At 36.3% G+C, this 18298-nt stretch overlaps 1 long non-coding RNA gene across 1 annotated transcript in view; it reads left to right on the top strand.

The window, feature by feature from the left end:
- LOC114460586 (uncharacterized) overlaps window positions 1-13001 on the top strand; it is a 20455-nt gene extending 7454 nt beyond the window's left edge. The window contains exons 2-3 of the long non-coding RNA XR_003673683.1: window positions 8631-8634; window positions 12858-13001. This is a non-coding gene — a long non-coding RNA (uncharacterized LOC114460586). The remainder of the gene's footprint in view (window positions 1-8630; window positions 8635-12857) is intronic.
- Window positions 13002-18298: the final 5297 nt, after the last annotated feature.

Raw genomic sequence — 18298 nt, 5'->3', positions numbered from 1 at the left:
AACATGTTTACAGAAAAACCAAACAGATGTTGTTGTTGCTCATTTGTTCTGTGAACTATAAATAAAATGCACAAATGATTCCTGATCTTTTTAAACATTGAGTTCATAATTCATCTGTATCTTATCGTCATGTTTTGTTGTTTTCCTCTGTTCATAACTGTATTATTTATCAACACCTCAGGCCTGTACTGTAGGATAAATGTGTTGAAGACCTACAGCAGTTGTTCTCATGCTCTTTGTTTACCTACAGCCTCCAACACCTCAAGAGTTATTAAAACTCCTACAATATTTTATCCTACTTTCATCACTTTTTATTGCCATATTTTTGCTCCTTTTAATGTATTTTTGCTACATTACTCTCATTTCTGACACTTCTACATCACATTTCAATGACTTTTATGCAATATTTTTCACTTTTAATAGATGTTCAGCACTTATAAACCTTTTCCACCACTTTTACACCTATTGTCACAATTTTTATTCCCTTTGAACCATTTTATTAGTGATTAAAACCATGATTTCCATCTTTAAGATGACTATAATAATAATAATAATAAACGTTCCTGGATAACAGTGGATATTATTCAGATGAATAAATAAATGTGGTTATCACAGATTCATAGAACAATGGACCATCATTTTACTGACTTTATGGATGGTGCTCAAGCTCCTCCCCTTTTGTCCTGCATGACAATAGTTCACTTTACACTGAAGCCTGGACCTGAAATGATTAGTGGAATAAACTCACTAAATCCATTCAGAAACTGAGTCGAAGAGAAATATGAGAGATGAACCATAGTTTTTAGACCGACTGGGTTTGGTTTTTGTTCTTTTAGGCTCCACACCCCATAGACAATATATACATAGACGCGCATCTGTGACCCAAAAAAATCTGTGACTGCTGCGGCTTCTCAGCAGTAGAAAAGAAGAGTGTTACATCAACTGCATAAACCTCTTTGTAGCATTAAGGAACTATTTACTCCCCCTTAAACGTGACACTCCAGTGGGTGAAGTAAATGCAGACTGGAGAAGAATTACAAACATGTTTAAGGGGGAGTAAATGTGTTTAAGGAGGAGTAAATGTGTTTAAGGAGGAGTAAACGTGTTTAAGGGGGAGTAAATGTGTTTAAGGAGGAGTAAATGTGTTTAAGGAGGAGTAAATGTGTTTAAGGGGGAGTAAATGTGTTTAAAGAGGAGTAAATGTGTTTAAGGGGAGTAAATGTGTTTAAGGGGAGGTAGTAAATGTGTTTAAGGGGGAGTAAATGTGTTTAAGGGAGTAGTAAAGTGTTTAAGGGGGGAGTAAATGTGTAAGTTACAAGTAACTGTGTTTACGGGGAGTAAATGTGTTTAAGGAGGAGTAAATGTGTTTAAGGAGGAGTAAATGTGTTTAAGGGGGAGTAAATGTGTTTAAGGGGAGAGTAAATGTGTTTAGGAGGAGAGTAAATGTGTTAAGGGAGTAAATGTGTTTAAGGAGGAGAGAGTAAATGTATTTAAGGGGAGTGTAAAGTTGTTTAAGGGAGGTAAATGTGTTTAAGGGGAGTAAAGTAAACGTGTTTAAGGGGGAGTAAATGTGTTTAAGGGGGAGTAAATGTGTTTAAGGGGAGTAAACGTGTTTTAAGGAGGGAGTGAAATGTGTTTAAGGGGAGTAAATGTGTTTAAGGGGGAGTAAGAGTGTTTAAGGGGGAGTAAATGTGTTTAAGGAGGAGTGAATGTGTTTAAGGGGGAGTAAATGTGTTTAAGGGGGAGTAAATGTGTTTAAGGAGGAGTAAATGTGTTTAAGGGGGAGTAAATGTGTTTAAGGAGGAGTAAACGTGTTTAAGGAGGAGTAAATGTGTTTAAGGAGGAGTAAATGTGTTTAAGGAGGAGTAAATGTGTTTAAGGAGGAGTAAATGTGTTTAAGGGGGAGTGAATGTGTTTAAGGAGGAGTGAATGTGTTTAAGGGGGGGTAAATGTATGCATGTACATTTTTAATAGGTTTTTGTCATTTTATTTTGTTAGTAATCAATCAATGCTAACAAAATAAAATGTTAAAACAAATTAAAATTTTATTCTAATCCACTGTATTTTATAATGTAAATAACGTGAGGCGTTCAGTTGTTTTGCTGTTGCATTTTCTCCAAAACAAATGTGTTTGCTTTACTTTTTTAATTTCAAATGAATTGTTGGTTTCGTTGTCTCCTCGTCTTATATGAAATGATGACAATGCGCATTTTATTGGACAAATTTGTTTATGCTCACATATACTTTTGATGGATTTATTAACACTTTGTTGATTAATCTCTTAAAATCATCTTTTATTTTTTACATTTGCCAGTATCTGTGATCTTAGTTTCTTACTCTTAATGATGAATGTGAGCTTATTGATTCTAAATGCTCTACAAATGAAGTGTTGCTGGAACAGCCTATGTTAATGGTGATGTAATGTATCTGTGTATGGCTCCTAAAGCTGTGATGTCATATTAACGGTATAATAAGGTGTATTGTTTAGGTAGAACTCACTGAAGGCCTCAGAAATGCATAACCCAACATTGTTATAAATGATGTCTGACAGTGACTCATCACGTGCTGTGAACAGAGGAGAAACAGGGGCGGAGCCACGACACAGACACAGGTAGACTCAGAATACTCAACATTTAACCATGTGGGAATAAATGATGGTTATTTGAAAATAGCAAATTTATGCTAAACGTTGGAGGTGTTAATGCAATAGTTAGTGGTAATAATTATAATAATGCATTAACATTGCACCTGGTGCAGTAATTTATTATTTATATAAAATCATATCAAATATATCTGCTGTCAATGTGTTGTGCAATAGTGTTTTTTAGTGTTACCTTTATGTTTTAATCAGCTTATGAAATAATGACATTGTTTAATGAACTGATTAACTACGTTGTTAGTGAATATATATGTGTGTGTGTGTGTGTGTGTGTGTGTGTGTGTGTGTGTGTGTGTGTGTGTGTGTGTGTGTGTGATTGTAATATGTTGGTTTGTGTTCACAATAAAAAAGAAGAGTATTTTAGTATTTTCATGTATTTATTTGGTTATTCTAAACAATAACAGTTATAATAGAATGAAATAAACCAGTGAACAGCTGCATAGATTATATTTGGCAGCTTTAGTTTTAGATTTATGTATAAAGTTAATAACTGGATGTTGATCTCTGACCTATGTAGACCTCCAGCCACTAGGTGGTGCTGTGGAGAGGTTCTAACTGGATGTTCTAACCTCAGCTGTGTGGAACACCGGCTCTGTTTGAATCCGATCCAGCTGTGTAAACATGTAAACTATGTGGTTCTACCATCGTAGAGTGAAGTGTTGTTATTCTGATGCTTTAGACTGAAACACTTTGTTCCATGAAAACTGTCTGTTTTCAGCTGTTGGTCATTTATGGAACCTTTGTGTTTTCAGGTAAGTGTGATTTTTTTTTTGTCTTTAATGTTGTACATTATTCTTTATTTGTTAGTAAAGGCTGTGATATCACTAACTTTATTATTTTATTAGTTATTACAGCTACTATCTTTACCAGAGAGAACATAATTATTACTGCTTATTGTTTTCTGGACTTTTATTGTTTAGTTTTTTTAGTTCCTACCGCTCAGAAACACGTGGAGAGGAAACCGGATGTATTATTATTATTATTATTATTAATAATAATATGTTACCTCGTCCAGGTGTAGCTACATATATGCAGCGCTAGCTCCTAATTTAGCCTCAGTATTCCTAGTAAGAACTCTGAGCTTTAAAGTGATTCTAGAAGTTTCTAGAAAGTTGGTGTGGCTAATCCTGTCACTGGGTGTGATGCAGTCTGATACAGAGCTGTGATTGGTTGTTAGAGAGAGGGAAAACTAAAAGTGCTCCGCCTCCTAGTAATGAAAATAAAATAAACTGATCATACATGGACTGCATTAACAAATGTGTCATCATGAAATTAATTTATTTAATCAAAATTAAATAAATTTGTACACAGTTTAAAATGTTAGAACCATGTTCACATGCTGATTATTATAGTGATTTATTTTATGAGTGTTTGTGTGTGTGTGTGTGCACTACGAGTGTTTGTGTGTGTGCACTACGAGTGTTTGTGTGTGTGCGTACGAGTGTTTGTGTGTGTGTGTGCGTACGAGTGTTTGTGTGTGTGTGTGCGTGTGTGTGTGTGCACTGAGTGTTTGTGTGTGTGCGTACGAGTGTTTGTGTGTGTGTGTGTGTTTGTGTGTGTGCATGCACTATGAGTGTGTGTGTGTGTGTGTGTGCACTACGAGTGTGTGTGTGTGTGTGTATGTGTGCGTACGAGTGTTTGTGTGTGCACTACGAGTGTGTGTGTGTGTGTGTATGTGTGCGTACGAGTGTTTGTGTGTGCACTACGAGTGTGTGTGTGTGTGTGTGTGTGTGTGTGCGTACGAGTGTTTGTGTGTGTGTGTGCACTATGAGTGTTTGTGTGTGTGTGTGTGTGTGTGTGTGCACTACGAGTGTTTGTGTGTGTGTGTGTGTGTGCGTACGAGTGTTTGTGTGTGTGTGTGTGTGTGTGTGTGTGTGCGTACGAGTGTTTGTGTGTGTGTGTGTGCGTACGAGTGTTTGTGTGTGTGTGTGTGTGTGTGCGTACGAGTGTTTGTGTCTGTGTGTGTGTGTGTGTGTGCACTGAGTGTTTGTGTGTGTGTGTGTGTGTGTGTGCGTACGAGTGTTTGTGTGTGTGTGTGTGTGTGTGTGCGTACGAGTGTTTGTGTGTGTGTGTGTGTGTGTGCGTACGAGTGTTTGTGTGTGTGTGTTTGTGTGTGTGTGCACTGAGTGTTTGCGTACGAGTGTTTGTGCATGCACCAGTGTTGGTGTTGTTTGTGTGAGAGACACTTTTCTTTCAGTTTAAACAGGGGTTAAATGTGTTTTATAGATAAACTGTGATTAAAAAATAAAAATCTGATTGATTATGAAAATAATGTTTAGTTGCAGCTCTAGCTTCAGATCACGTAGACATTAATAACAGAATCATGGACCAATAAGGAGACTTTCTATCATTCACCAAACACTAACACAGCTACTGTATTCATCATCTAACAAAGTAGAGATGATTTGAATGTAATGCAAAGTTCTCTGAGGTGATTTAAAAACAGGATGAACTGGATCACTGAACCTGCCTCAACATGCTGAAGGCTGGAGGCGGGGCTTGTTGCTGCTCTTCAACAATCACGTGGTTTCCAGGAAAGTAGGGCCCTATAAAATCTGTTTTATTTTTTCCACTTTAATTTTTTAAATCTCGGTTTTTTTTTTAGAAATATTCATCATTTTTTACAGAAAATAATAGTTTTTAACTCCTGTGAGGAAACAAAATAAATACTAATAAATAAATAAAAACTCTTAATTAAACAAAAATGTATGTCAACAATAAAGTACATACAATTAAAAGGTAAATATAAGTTGTAGTGACATGTATTATTCTGACTTTTCCTTTTGAATTATTTATATGTCATATAAAGATGTATTAGAACAACATTAATCACCTGATTTCCTCTCAGGGATCAATGATTTACTGAATCTGATCAGGTTTATTGATTAAGTTCTGATCAACCTCATTTAAATGATCTTCTGTGTAATGTAGAATATGACGTTGACTAGATGTTACACTTTGTTACTTTTGTTCCCCATAGTCAGGACTAAAGTAACACCATTAATACACTGAAGTTAAAAAACTAAAGAAAACTAAACAATGTTGTGGATAATAAGCCATGTTGATAAAGATGTTTGTTCCTTTCAGGAACTTTGCTCTCTTCAGTATTTCTTGTTTGTCCTTATATTGAAGAAGTTCAATCAGAATAGATCTTGGTCGTCTGGTAGAGTCATGTTTCACAATCCGATGTCCTCTTTCAAATTCAATGTGCTTTGGGTCTATTTTAAGAAAACAGTTTCTTTATCTTAGACTCTGTTTCACTCCATATTTCCATCTTTAAATCAGGAACTCCATCAATCACAATGTTTTTTTCATGTGATGTTATCATATAATCTAGTTAAGCTGTCAATGTGTTTAAAGAAGCTTGATAATCACCAAGACTCTGAGTTTTTCACTTCTCTGATTTATCTTTCATATCATTCAGATCAGCTTGAGAAAACTGGAGGCTTGATCGTAGGTTGTGAATGTCTTTAGTCTTTGAATAAATTATCCATGAAGTGAACATAAAGTCCACAATCACTTGAACACATGATCTGAAGCTCTTCTCTTGCTGATCAAGAAGTTCTTTATAAAATGTCTTTTGTTGTTCAAGTAGCTCATGAACCATAGACAGTGTCACAGAGTCCTCCTCACCTTTTGTGGCATTTTCATGATGTTTGAAGTATTGCAGAAGGTTCAGGCTAGCTCACAATGAGCTGGAGCAGGCCTTGTTTTCAATCTGTGGATGGCTGGAGCAACGCTGGAGTGGTGGTTTAAGATGAGTTCAATGCAGCCAGGACAGGAGGAGAGAGGGCGATGCACCTAATAGGCGGTCCCCGGAAACATTTCCTCATAAAAAACGTTCTTTGCACCACGGTGACGGCGTTTCATGCCGATTTTGTCCATTTCTGCGTTTAAACGTTTTTATTGGTTGATTACGTGATTCCGTCCACGATTCCGTTAACACTGATTTTATAAGGCCTTAGGAAAGACTGGAACTTCTCTTTTTTTCCTCTAAACTTTATTTAGAAATAGAAATGAGGGAAATACCGTACAATAATAACTACCAGGACACAAACATACAGAGACAAAGCTTCACAATAATCACATTAAATAAATAGATTAAAATAAGGCAAGGCAAATTTATTTTTATAGCACATTTCATACACAAGGCAACTCAATGTGCTTTACATGATAAAACATTCAATTGTTTAAAATCAATAAGAACATTTAAAATCATCAACAAACACATGACATCATCAACATGACCATAAATCTCTCTCTCAATCATACACAGTAGAGAAAAAAGTTCCTTTAACTTTGATTTAAAAATGTTCACATGTGATGCTGACTTCAGCTCTGCTGCAGTTTGTTCCACTTCTTTGCAGCATAACAACTAAACACAGCATCACCATGGTTACTGTGAGCTCTGGGCTCCACTATCTGACCTGTGTCCATAGATCTCAGAGACCTGCTGGGTTCATACCTGACTAACATCTCACTGATGTATTCTGGACCAAACCCATTCACACATTTATAACCAGCAGCAGAACTTTACAGTCTCCTCTGAGGCTGACTGGGAGCCAGTGTAAAGTGTTCTGACCTCTTTGTTCTGGTTCAGACCTGAGCTGCAGCGTTCTGAACCAGCTGTAGATGTTTGATGAAGACCATTACAATAGTCCAGTCTGCTGGAGATAAAAGCATGGACCAGTTTCTCCTGATCTTTCTGAGTCATTAAACCTTTCACTCTGGAGATGTTCTTTAGGTGGTAGAAGATGTTTTTGTGATAGATTTGATCTGATGCTGAATGTCAGATCTGAGTCAATCAGAACACCAAGGTTTTTGACTTGGTCTTTATCTTCTAAAGATCCAGACTCAGATACTTGCTGACAGCAGTTCTCTTTTCATTGTTACCAAAGACAATCACCTCCATCTTGTCATGGTTTAGTTGAAGGAACTTTTCACTCATCCATCAGTTTACTTTTTCTAAACAGTCACACAACACCTCAATGGGACCATAGTCATCTGGGTTCAGTGATAGATATAGTTGTGTGTCATCTGCGTAGCTCTGATAATCAACCTTACAGTTGTGTAAAATGTGTCCTAAAGGAAGCATATAAAGGCTAAACAGAAGAGGTCCAAGAACAGAGCCCTGAGGAACCCCACAGGACATTGGTAATCTGTCAGATTCAAAGTTTACAATGTTTACAAAATAACTTTGATCCTCCAAGTAGAACTTAAACCATTACTTTAACATTTAGTCCAACCCATGTTTACAATCTGTGCAACAACATTGTATGATCTACAGTGTCAAATGTAGACTTAGATCCAATAGAATGAGAACAGATACTTTTCCTGAATCAGTGTTCAACCTTATGTCATTGATCACTTTGATCAGATCAGTTTCTGTGCTGTGATGAGAACCAAAACCTGACTGAAATTTATCAAATATTTTGTTGAATGTTAAGAATTGACTCAGTTGGTTGAAGACCACCTTCTCAATGATCTTGGCCATGAATGGAAGGTTCTGATTGGTCTATAGTTAGCCAGTATAGAGGCATCCAGTGTTCTCTTTTTAACAGAGGTTTAACAGCAGCTACTTTCAGGGATGTTGGTACGGTGCCTGATTGGAATGATCAGTTAATTATCTGACACTAATCAGTGACAATTGACTTTACAACAGTTTTAAAGAAGTTTGAGGGTATTGTGTCAAGGCAACACATTGATGGATTCAGCTGCTGAACAGTTTCCTCTATTGTTTTTGGGTTCACTGTAATAAACTCTAGCATTGTAGTTGACTCCTCCCTCAGTGGTTGAAGCTGTTCAAGCTTTTTGTGATTTTGCTGGTTTGTTCTGATGTTTGACCTTATTGATTGTATTTTTTCATTGAAATATACAGAAAATTCATTGCATTTTCCAGCTGACAGTAATTCAGGGGCTATCTGATCTGGGGGGGTTGTGAGCTTTTCAATTACAGAAAACAACGTGCGAGAGTTGTTGACATTTTTGGCAATAATTTCAGAAAAGTATTGCTGCCTTGCTTTGAACAAGCCATCATTGAATTTTCGCAGACTTATTTTGTACAGTTCTAGATGAATTTGGAGTTTTGTTGATCTCCATTTACGCTCAGCTCTTCTACAGTCAGATTTCAAATTCTGCATTATCTCAGTCCTCCTCCAAGGTGTTTTCTGTGTGTTTGGTTTTCTCTTAGTTTTGATTGGAGCCACCACATCTATGACATCACAGACGTTTCTATTATACTCATCCAGAAGATCATCAACTGTCTCAGCACTCAATGTTGGTGTCATTGCTATGGCTTCCATAAACTGTCATTTATGTACCTTTTCTTTTAACACACATAACTAGGGGGAACAGATGTTACAGTCTCTAGGTCAAAAAAGACACAGAAATGATCAGATAGAGCTAAGTCTCTTACATCAACAGCAGAGATATCAACACCTTTAGAGATAATCAGATCCAAAGTGTGACCTTGAGTGTGTGTCGGACCAGTCACATGTTGTGTAAGACCAAAAGTATCCATTAAAGCATACAGTTCTTTGGCAGTATTGTCCATGTTATTGTCTACATGAATATTTAAGTCACCTGTTATTATTAAAAAGTTGTATTCAGTGCATACAACTGACAGCAGTTCAGCAAACTCATCCATGAATTCTCCAGAATATTTTGGGGGTCTATAAACGACTAAAAACAGAACTCTTGAATCACCCTTCAGTAAGAATGACATATATTCAAAGGAGATAAAATCCATCCATCCATCCATCCATTTTCATACCCACTTATTCCCATTTAACAGGGTCGCGGGGGTCTGCCGGTGCCAATCTCCGGCTCTCATAGGGCGCTGGGCGGGGGTACACCCTGGACAGGGCGCCAGTCCATCACAGGGCAACAGAGACACAGACAACCATTCACTCTCTCATTCACTCCTATGGGCAATTTAGAGACTCCAATCAACCTTACAGTCATGTTTTTGAATTGTGGGAGGAAGCCGGAGTACCCGGAGGAAACCCACGCAGCAATGGGAGAACATGCAAACTCCACACAGAAAGGACCCAAGTCCACCGGAGATAAAATCACCAAATGTTATTTCTTTGCACTGAAATATTGATTTAAAAATGGCAGCAACTCCACCACCTTTCCTGTAAGTACGACACTTATTTAAATAAATAAAGTCTTGTGGTGAACTTTCATTGAGAATAGTATTACTGATACCATCATTCAACCACGTTTCATTAAGAAATAAAAAGTGATGTGTCAAAATAATATCATTAATTAGTAGTGACACATACATCTAAACTAAAGTCACATATAGTTTCATATATTGTTTGAGTTCATGTTCAAAGATGAAAAGCAGATATTTTAGTTATTTTGCATTTAGCAAAATGTATAATTATGTTAATGATATAAAATTGTTTTGATAATAAGGACAAATAATACAAAAAGAGGAGTGGTTTAATACAAGTAAAGATCAGGTTGATCAGGTTTTCACATAATTTGGTAAAAAAAAACAGATTAAAAATTATCCTCAGGTTGTTCTTCACAGGATCAGCTAATCTTCTTATTTTATTGTAAATATACATTTGATGGGTAATATCTGTGAATTATTTTAAAAATACTTCTCTTATTATTTATATCTAGCTGGAAGATTCAAAGTCTTTTTTTTTTTTTTTGACAGAACTTTTCCAACATTACAATTTCATAATAATTCAAAATTAGATCTAATAGAAAAAACTAAATTCAGGTATAAAATTCCACATTGAATAAACGTTAATAGACTCATGAAATGTTTTGGCCAATTTATTTTGAACTTATCATTTAAGACGTAAAAGTCTAAAGTTAGATTAAGCAGTGTATGTATATCAGCTTTAATTAATAAGGCTCCACCCATCAATGACAAATCTCTTTGCAGCCATTGGTTCAAGTTTTTCTGAAAAACTGGAACTTTTTTAAAAACTTAACTTAAAGCAGATACAGACGATACAAAGAACACATTTATTATAAAACATAACAGAGAAAATATATCAGAAACTAGTCCAGACCTGTATTCATAAGGTGAATAACCTGTATCTGGATTTATTGACGACTTTGTTCTTTTTACAAATTAAATTAAATAAAAACAGAAGACTGACCTTGACCTTAAATATTATAATATACACATTGAAAGGAAATGTCGTTCAATGGTACCAGTCTGAACACTGGATCTCAATGTGTAGCCAAGTTATAGAGAAAAAGTCTTGTTTTTGTGACGTCATGAACTTTGACCCCTACTAATGTTTTTACTGGTAGGTGGTACAGCTTTGGTTCTATGAAATAAAATATTCTACTTGAGATGAACTTTTCATAAATGTAAGCATCAAACTTGTACGATCAATAATTACAGAGATATGGAAAATGTTGGTTTTTGACACTTGACGTGACCTTGACCTTAATATTTTGGCTCCAAAAAAAGGTTGAATAAACATCATTGACATTGTTCCTATGAGATGACTTACAGTACGTGTCATTAGTGCTGTATTAATAGTCTAGGAGGACATTTTTAATAGTAAAATACAATAATATTTGCAGGATAAGATACATAAAAGTAATACAATAAAGAATAAGACGAGGACCAAAGGATTGATATTTGTTAAGGGTTCATAAACATAAATACAGTCAATGTACAATCAAAAGACTCAATATGTCACCTTAAATATAAAGAGTTATTATTATTATTTATCTTGTTTTATGTATTTTTAATCTGTACATGATGTCAACACTAGTTCAATCTTTCTGTGACAGTTTTGCATGTTTGATGTTTTTAAAGATGTTTTGTTATTTATTATGATTTTGAACTGTTTATAAGTTGTTCCAGACATTTTAAAATCATGTTTGAAACTGTACAATATTCTGACAGAGGGATTGTGCTTTAATAAGTTGTGATGAATTCATTATAATGAATTACCTGTTCTTGATCATTTATCTAAATAATTCCTTTGTTGAACCACTTTTAAAGAAATAATGATGAGTTTTTATTCTGAATATTTTCATTGTTCCATAGAATCTGTCTGTAGATCAGCATCCAGGAGCTGATTTATGGAAGTTTATAGAGCTATTAGAGCTAGTGGCATTTTTAGAATTTCATTTAAACTTAAACTCACTCATATGATCAAATGAATAATTAGGTGATAATGTTCCATACATTAGACTATTCTCTGAGTAATCAACAAATGAATAATGAATCTAAAGATATTATTCAGTATGAAAAGTGAATGATTTCCTCTGATTACAGGTGACCTCTTTTCTGATAGAATGGTTTGTTTTTCCATAAAAAGATCTAAAATCCTTCTACCTTTGTAAACAGGACCGTGCTGTAGATTCTCTCATTAGCTCTGATTTGATTCTCTACTGTCAATAATAAACTTCTGTTATCTATATCTATCTATTTTAACTCCTTTTTAAATAACCTAGTGTTTAAACTTCCTCTGCAGAACAGTGACCTCTGCTGGGTGATTAGTGCCACAACAGAACTAACGTCATTTAGTCACTAATGTTTCTAATGACTTACATCTGATTCTAGTCCATGAGTTTTACTTTAAAAACTAAAATATCCTTTTTCATTTAATTTGTTCTGTAATAATCCTGATATTTATAGAAAACACAGAAACTGAAACAAACACAAAACAATTTAAAAAAAACTACAATCAGGAAAAAGTTTAAACCCAGTAAACCTAACCCTCTCTTAAAGCAGTGGTTCTCAACCTTTTCATAATAAAGGTCCTAGAGAGAAGGGACCCTCCAAAATAAAGGTTCCAGAGAGCAGGGACCCTCCAAAATAAAGGTTTAAGAGAGCGGGGACCCTCCAAAATAAAGGTCCCAGAGAGCGGGGACCCTCCAAAATAAAGGTCCCAGAGAGCGGGGACCCTCCAAAATAAAGGTCCCAGAGAGCGGGGACCCCCACTGTAGCTGAAGGTGGTTGAACACAGACATGAACATTGAAGAACAGTCATGTGGAGACAGGACCATCTATAAGGGGGAATAAAGGGGAGAGATTTTTGGGGTCCATCCATAAAGTCAGTAAAATGATGGTCCATTGTTCTATGAATCTGTGATAACCACATTTATTTATTCATCAGAATAATATCCACTGTTATCCAGGAACGTTTATTATTATTATTATAGTCATCTTAAAGATGGTTTTAATCACTAATAAAATGGTTCAAAGTGTCAAACTGATAAATAATGGTCATGAGAAATGATGAATGTGGTTAAATTAGCAAAAATAATCAGGAAATGAAATATGGTGAAAAGAGGTTAAAAGTGACAATAATGGTCAACATATGTGACATTAGGTGTAAAAGTGGTAGAAATGGTTTATAAGTGATGAACATGTCTGGAAAGTAGAAAATATGTAGAGAAAAGTCATTAAAATGTGATGTAGAAATGTCAGAAATGTATTAAATACATTAAAAGGAGCAAAAATCTGGAAAGAAAAAGTGATGAAATATTTTAAAATATGGTGAATTTGGTGGAGATGTAGAAAAATGTAAAAATAAATAAAATGTCTCAAATTGTTCAGAAAATATTCTTAGTTTCTCTGGTGACCCCCTCCCAGTGTCTCATTATGTCACAGGCTTTGTAAATAAAAAACTATGAGTATAAAGTCGTAAAATTTCGAAATTAAAATTGTAATATTTCTAGATTAAAAATGCAATATTTCAAGAATAAAGTCGTAAAATGAAAGTTTGTTTACCTTCATTTTCTCCAGATTACTGGAACACCTCAGTGCGCCTGCGCCATCTTTGGAGACAAACCAGTGTTGCCAGGTTGGACAGATTCCCGTGTTGGTGTCTGACTCTGGTTTCCAGCTCCGTCATCAGCTAACAGGACCAACAGAGCTGTAGAACTCACACCACAGAAGAAGAACAGCTGTAGAACTCACACCACAGAAGAAGAACAGCTGTAGAACTACATCAGAGATGAGTCAGTAAAACACTGACACTATGAACAGACAACGTAGAATAGAGCGGAGAACCATTAGCTCAACACGGAAGCCCCGCCCTTCCACGTGAGTAACCGGGAAATACGAACGTGGAATACGAAGTCATTGATGTAAAGGCTCGGTACATTTACAGTGGATCTGCCACGTCATCATGGTTATCTTGACCTGTGCAGCTGCCTGATGAAGTCTGGAAGCAGAGGGAAGGTGAACTTAAATACTTTAACTTTTATGGATCTACATACTGTTTACTTCAAACGTTATTAACGTCACTACGATTCTGGATGTTTTCAAATGTTAAAATTGCAGTTTTTATTCTTCAAAAAGCGTCTTAATTATGCAGCATAGTTGTGTAAGGCTGAGACCATCAGATTTAACTGTTAAACATGTTTGTTAATAGTTGTACATCACTGCGGTCAATCCATCCATGGTTCATGTTTGTCTGGTCGTTTTCTTGTGCGTGATTATACTGACAGAGCTGCTGGTAGAGAATACAACTTTAAGAATATTTAACCCAACTTTAACCCAACATTACATAGACTGTAATGGCGGTTTTCCAGATTTAGTTCCACTGTTCCAATGATTGCCATTATCACACAGGTAGGAGTGAAGTCTCAGCAGATGTTCCAGCTGTTATTGTAGTTGAGTTGGGTTTATTTGTCATGTCTGATAAGACAAACTGAGAACAACACACACCTTTCCAGCTGTTTGTCTGAGTGCTGAGTTTCACCATGAAAGCCTGTTTGGTGAGAAGTGTATGTGTTCCCCCTACCTGTTACACCCCTTCCTGTCACCCTTATATACACACACCCCAGTGCCCTTTGGTGTCCCTAGTGGAAACTAATATATAACATATCCACAACTAAATATCATGCCAACAATAAACACAAAATGGCTCCTACATAGACTACTTGCATGAATAATATTCAGTAATTTTACTGTGTACTTTTTGAATATTATTCATGCTGGTTTGTCTAGGAAGTACTAAGTTAATCATAATATGAATCATGGACTACTTATGGATTTTTTTTTCTCTCTCTCAGGTCGTCTTTTACTTTGAAATCCGAACGCATACCTTAGTGATATCTTCAGTTTATTACTGAAGATAATAATAGTTATGAATGTATCTTAATTTTCATGGGTCTGATAGTGAGATTGCTGTCTGACCCACAGTCTCTACCAGCAGCTCCTCAGGGCGGTCTCATTGTGATTACTGTAAGTATTAGTATATTCACGCACAAGTAAACATTGACCAGACAAACATGAACCACGACTGGCTTGACCACAATTAAACATCTTATGTTATGTTTCCTTTAATAAATGACTGAGAAGATTCCGTTAGAACCAGAGCTCATAGGATCACCTTTCACATGTAACATATTCTAATAATAATATGACTATATTTATGATAATCATTAGTTCCTTAGTGGAAGTATTTACATGTCCGTTACAAAGGAACAGCAGGGCTGACATAATAGAATTAATAGATTGTTGTTGACACAAGGTTTTTTAGAACATGTTTGTTTAAATAATCATTGAATATTTCTTTTACACACATTTTTAATTCAGTTAATTTTGGTGCCTTTATTGTCATTATACAAAGTATAAAGAGATGTAGGAGCTTCTCTTATATTCAGTGTAGAACATGTTCAAAGAATACAAACATTACAGTTGGGGGAAAAAAATGAAAATTTATTAATAATGTTATTCTTAAAGTACAAATAAATAAATAGTAAAGTTTAATAATTCAAATAATTTGATGATATTAGTAATATTCCTATAATAAGTGTGTGTTCATTGTACCTATCTGAAGTCCAAGTCACTAATAAATCACATCAAATTAAATCAAACTTTATTTTATATAATTTTAACTGTATATAATTTAATTCATGGGGTGAAACAACGCAGATGATAAGTTGGTTATGTTACTGTTAACTTTATTCATGTACAGCATTTATGTAAAATAAAAAACAATACATGTAACCTGTTGTTATGATTTAATGTTATTTATTTATTTAATTGTTACGTCTTCTTTTAAAATGATATAAAATCAATGACCTGTTATTTCAGCCACTGATTGTTGCAGAAAAAACTTAATATTGTCACTGAAATATTAAAACATTTAGTAAATATATCTGGAGTCATTTCAATATTTACTTCATACAAAACTACAGTACGTTAGTTAAGTCAACTACTCATTAGCATGTGTGGCTATGCTGTACATTACCCCCACCCCTGCTCAATAGAAAGTTAGTGTAGAACCCTGGATATCATCATTTCTAATCTGGTGGTGAACGTCTTCCACGTCCTCAGGACTTGTGAACTCTCCCATTGGCCGTCCTTCTCTTCTCGTAGACAGATTTGACTAAAAGTGAAGAAAGACCAGATCATTGATTCCATGATTAGATTCAGGATCAGGATGTTGATAGAGGTTAATGTTAGATTAAAACAAGGGAGATGAGGGAGAGGGAAAAACACCAGCAGTAATCTCAGCTGCTGGTCAGAGCAGACTCTGTTCTCTCCACCTTGGATATGTTTCTCTTAGGTTTACATGCAGTTTATCCCGTCTGTTATCACTCTCCCTCAGACTCAGTTAGTGGGGCAGAAGAAGAGAAATGAGCTCCGCCCAGTGTCTCCTGTTATTGTTCTGTTTGCTGATGGTGTTTGCAGGTGAGTCTGTCTCCTATTGGTTCAATGTTCAATCACTCTGAGAACATCACCACTGCTAGCTTAAACTGTAGCTTTACATACTTTACTGCTTTGTCTGTTTTTATTAATAAAAATACTAAGTTCATTTAGTGGTAAAGCAATTAAAAGTTATGTATTTAATCAATAGTATTCACTGACATGACATCACATCTGGGGGAGAAAACGCCATGTTTAATAGAGAAAACATAAACATAATAAACGTATATGACGTCCATGGCAAATTATCCAATATGAAAATTAATTGAACATTTAGATCATTGTCAAGTATAAAAAAAAGATGAATAAGCTCAGCTACTCACACGTAAATATCCTGACTTTAGGTCCTAAGTGTGTTTAGACTACACACACATTGTAACTGACACACACACAGTGTAACTGACACAAACACAGTGTAACTGACACACACACACAGTGTAACTGACACACACACAGTGTAACTGACACACACACACAGTGTAACTGACACACACACAGTGTAACTGACACACACACACAGTGTAACTGACACACACACAGTGTAACTGACACACACACAGTGTAACTGACACACACACAGTGTAACTGACACACACACAGTGTAACTGACACACACAGTGTAACTGACACACACACACAGTGTAACTGACACACACACAGTGTAACTGACACACACACAGTGTAACTGACACACACACACAGTGTAACTGACACACACACACAGTGTAACTGACACACACACACAGTGTAACTGACACACACAGTGTAACTGACACACAGTGTAACTGACACACACAGTGTAACTGACACACACAGTGTAACTGACACACACACAGTGTAACTGACACACACACACAGTGTAACTGACACACACACACAGTGTAACTGACACACACACACAGTGTAACTGACACACACACACACACAGTGTAACTGACACACACACACACAGTGTAACTGACACACACACAGTGTAACTGACACACACACACAGTGTAACTGACACACACACACAGTGTAACTGACACACACACACAGTGTAACTCACACACACACAGTGTAACTCACACACACACAGTGTAACTGACACACACACACAGTGTAACTGACACACACACACAGTGTAACTGACACACACACACACAGTGTAACTGACACACACACACACAGTGTAACTGACCCACACACAGTGTAACTGACACACACACACAGTGTAACCGACACACACAGTGTAACCGACACACACACACAGTGTAACTGACACACACACACACACAGTGTAACTGACACACACACACAGTGTAACTGACACACACACACACACACACACACACACACACACACACACACACAGTGTAACTGACACACACACACACACACACAGTGTAACTGACACACACACACACACACACAGTGTAACTGACACACACACACACACACACACACACACACACACAGTGTAACTGACACACACACACACAGTGTAACTGACACACACACACAGTGTAACTGACACACACACACACAGTGTAACTGACACACACACACAGTGTAACTGACACACACACACACACACACACACAGTGTAACTGACACACACACACACACACACACAGTGTAACTGACACACACACACACAGTGTAACTGACACACACACACACAGTGTAACTCACACACACACAGTGTAACTGACACACACACACAGTGTAACTGACACACACACACACAGTGTAACTGACACACACACAGTGTAACTGACACACACACAGACCAGAACATACAAAGCAGGACTTTGGTGTGGTTAACGTGAGATAAAGAACAGCTGAGAATCAACCATTAATCTCTCTCTGACCTTTGGATCTGATTGGCTGATCAACATCTGTCTTGTTGTTTCTCCTCAGACCAAAGGAACATCTCAGTAGAACCTGGACATGATGTCACTCTACCATGTGAAGCTCCTGATGGAGGAACCATCATCGTA

Source organism: Gouania willdenowi, unplaced genomic scaffold (assembly GCF_900634775.1).
Source record: "Gouania willdenowi unplaced genomic scaffold, fGouWil2.1 scaffold_51_arrow_ctg1, whole genome shotgun sequence".
Classification (NCBI taxonomy): Eukaryota; Metazoa; Chordata; class Actinopteri; order Blenniiformes; family Gobiesocidae; genus Gouania; species Gouania willdenowi.
Note: the sequence above shows the minus strand (reverse complement) of the source record. Positions and strands in the feature narration are given on the sequence as shown.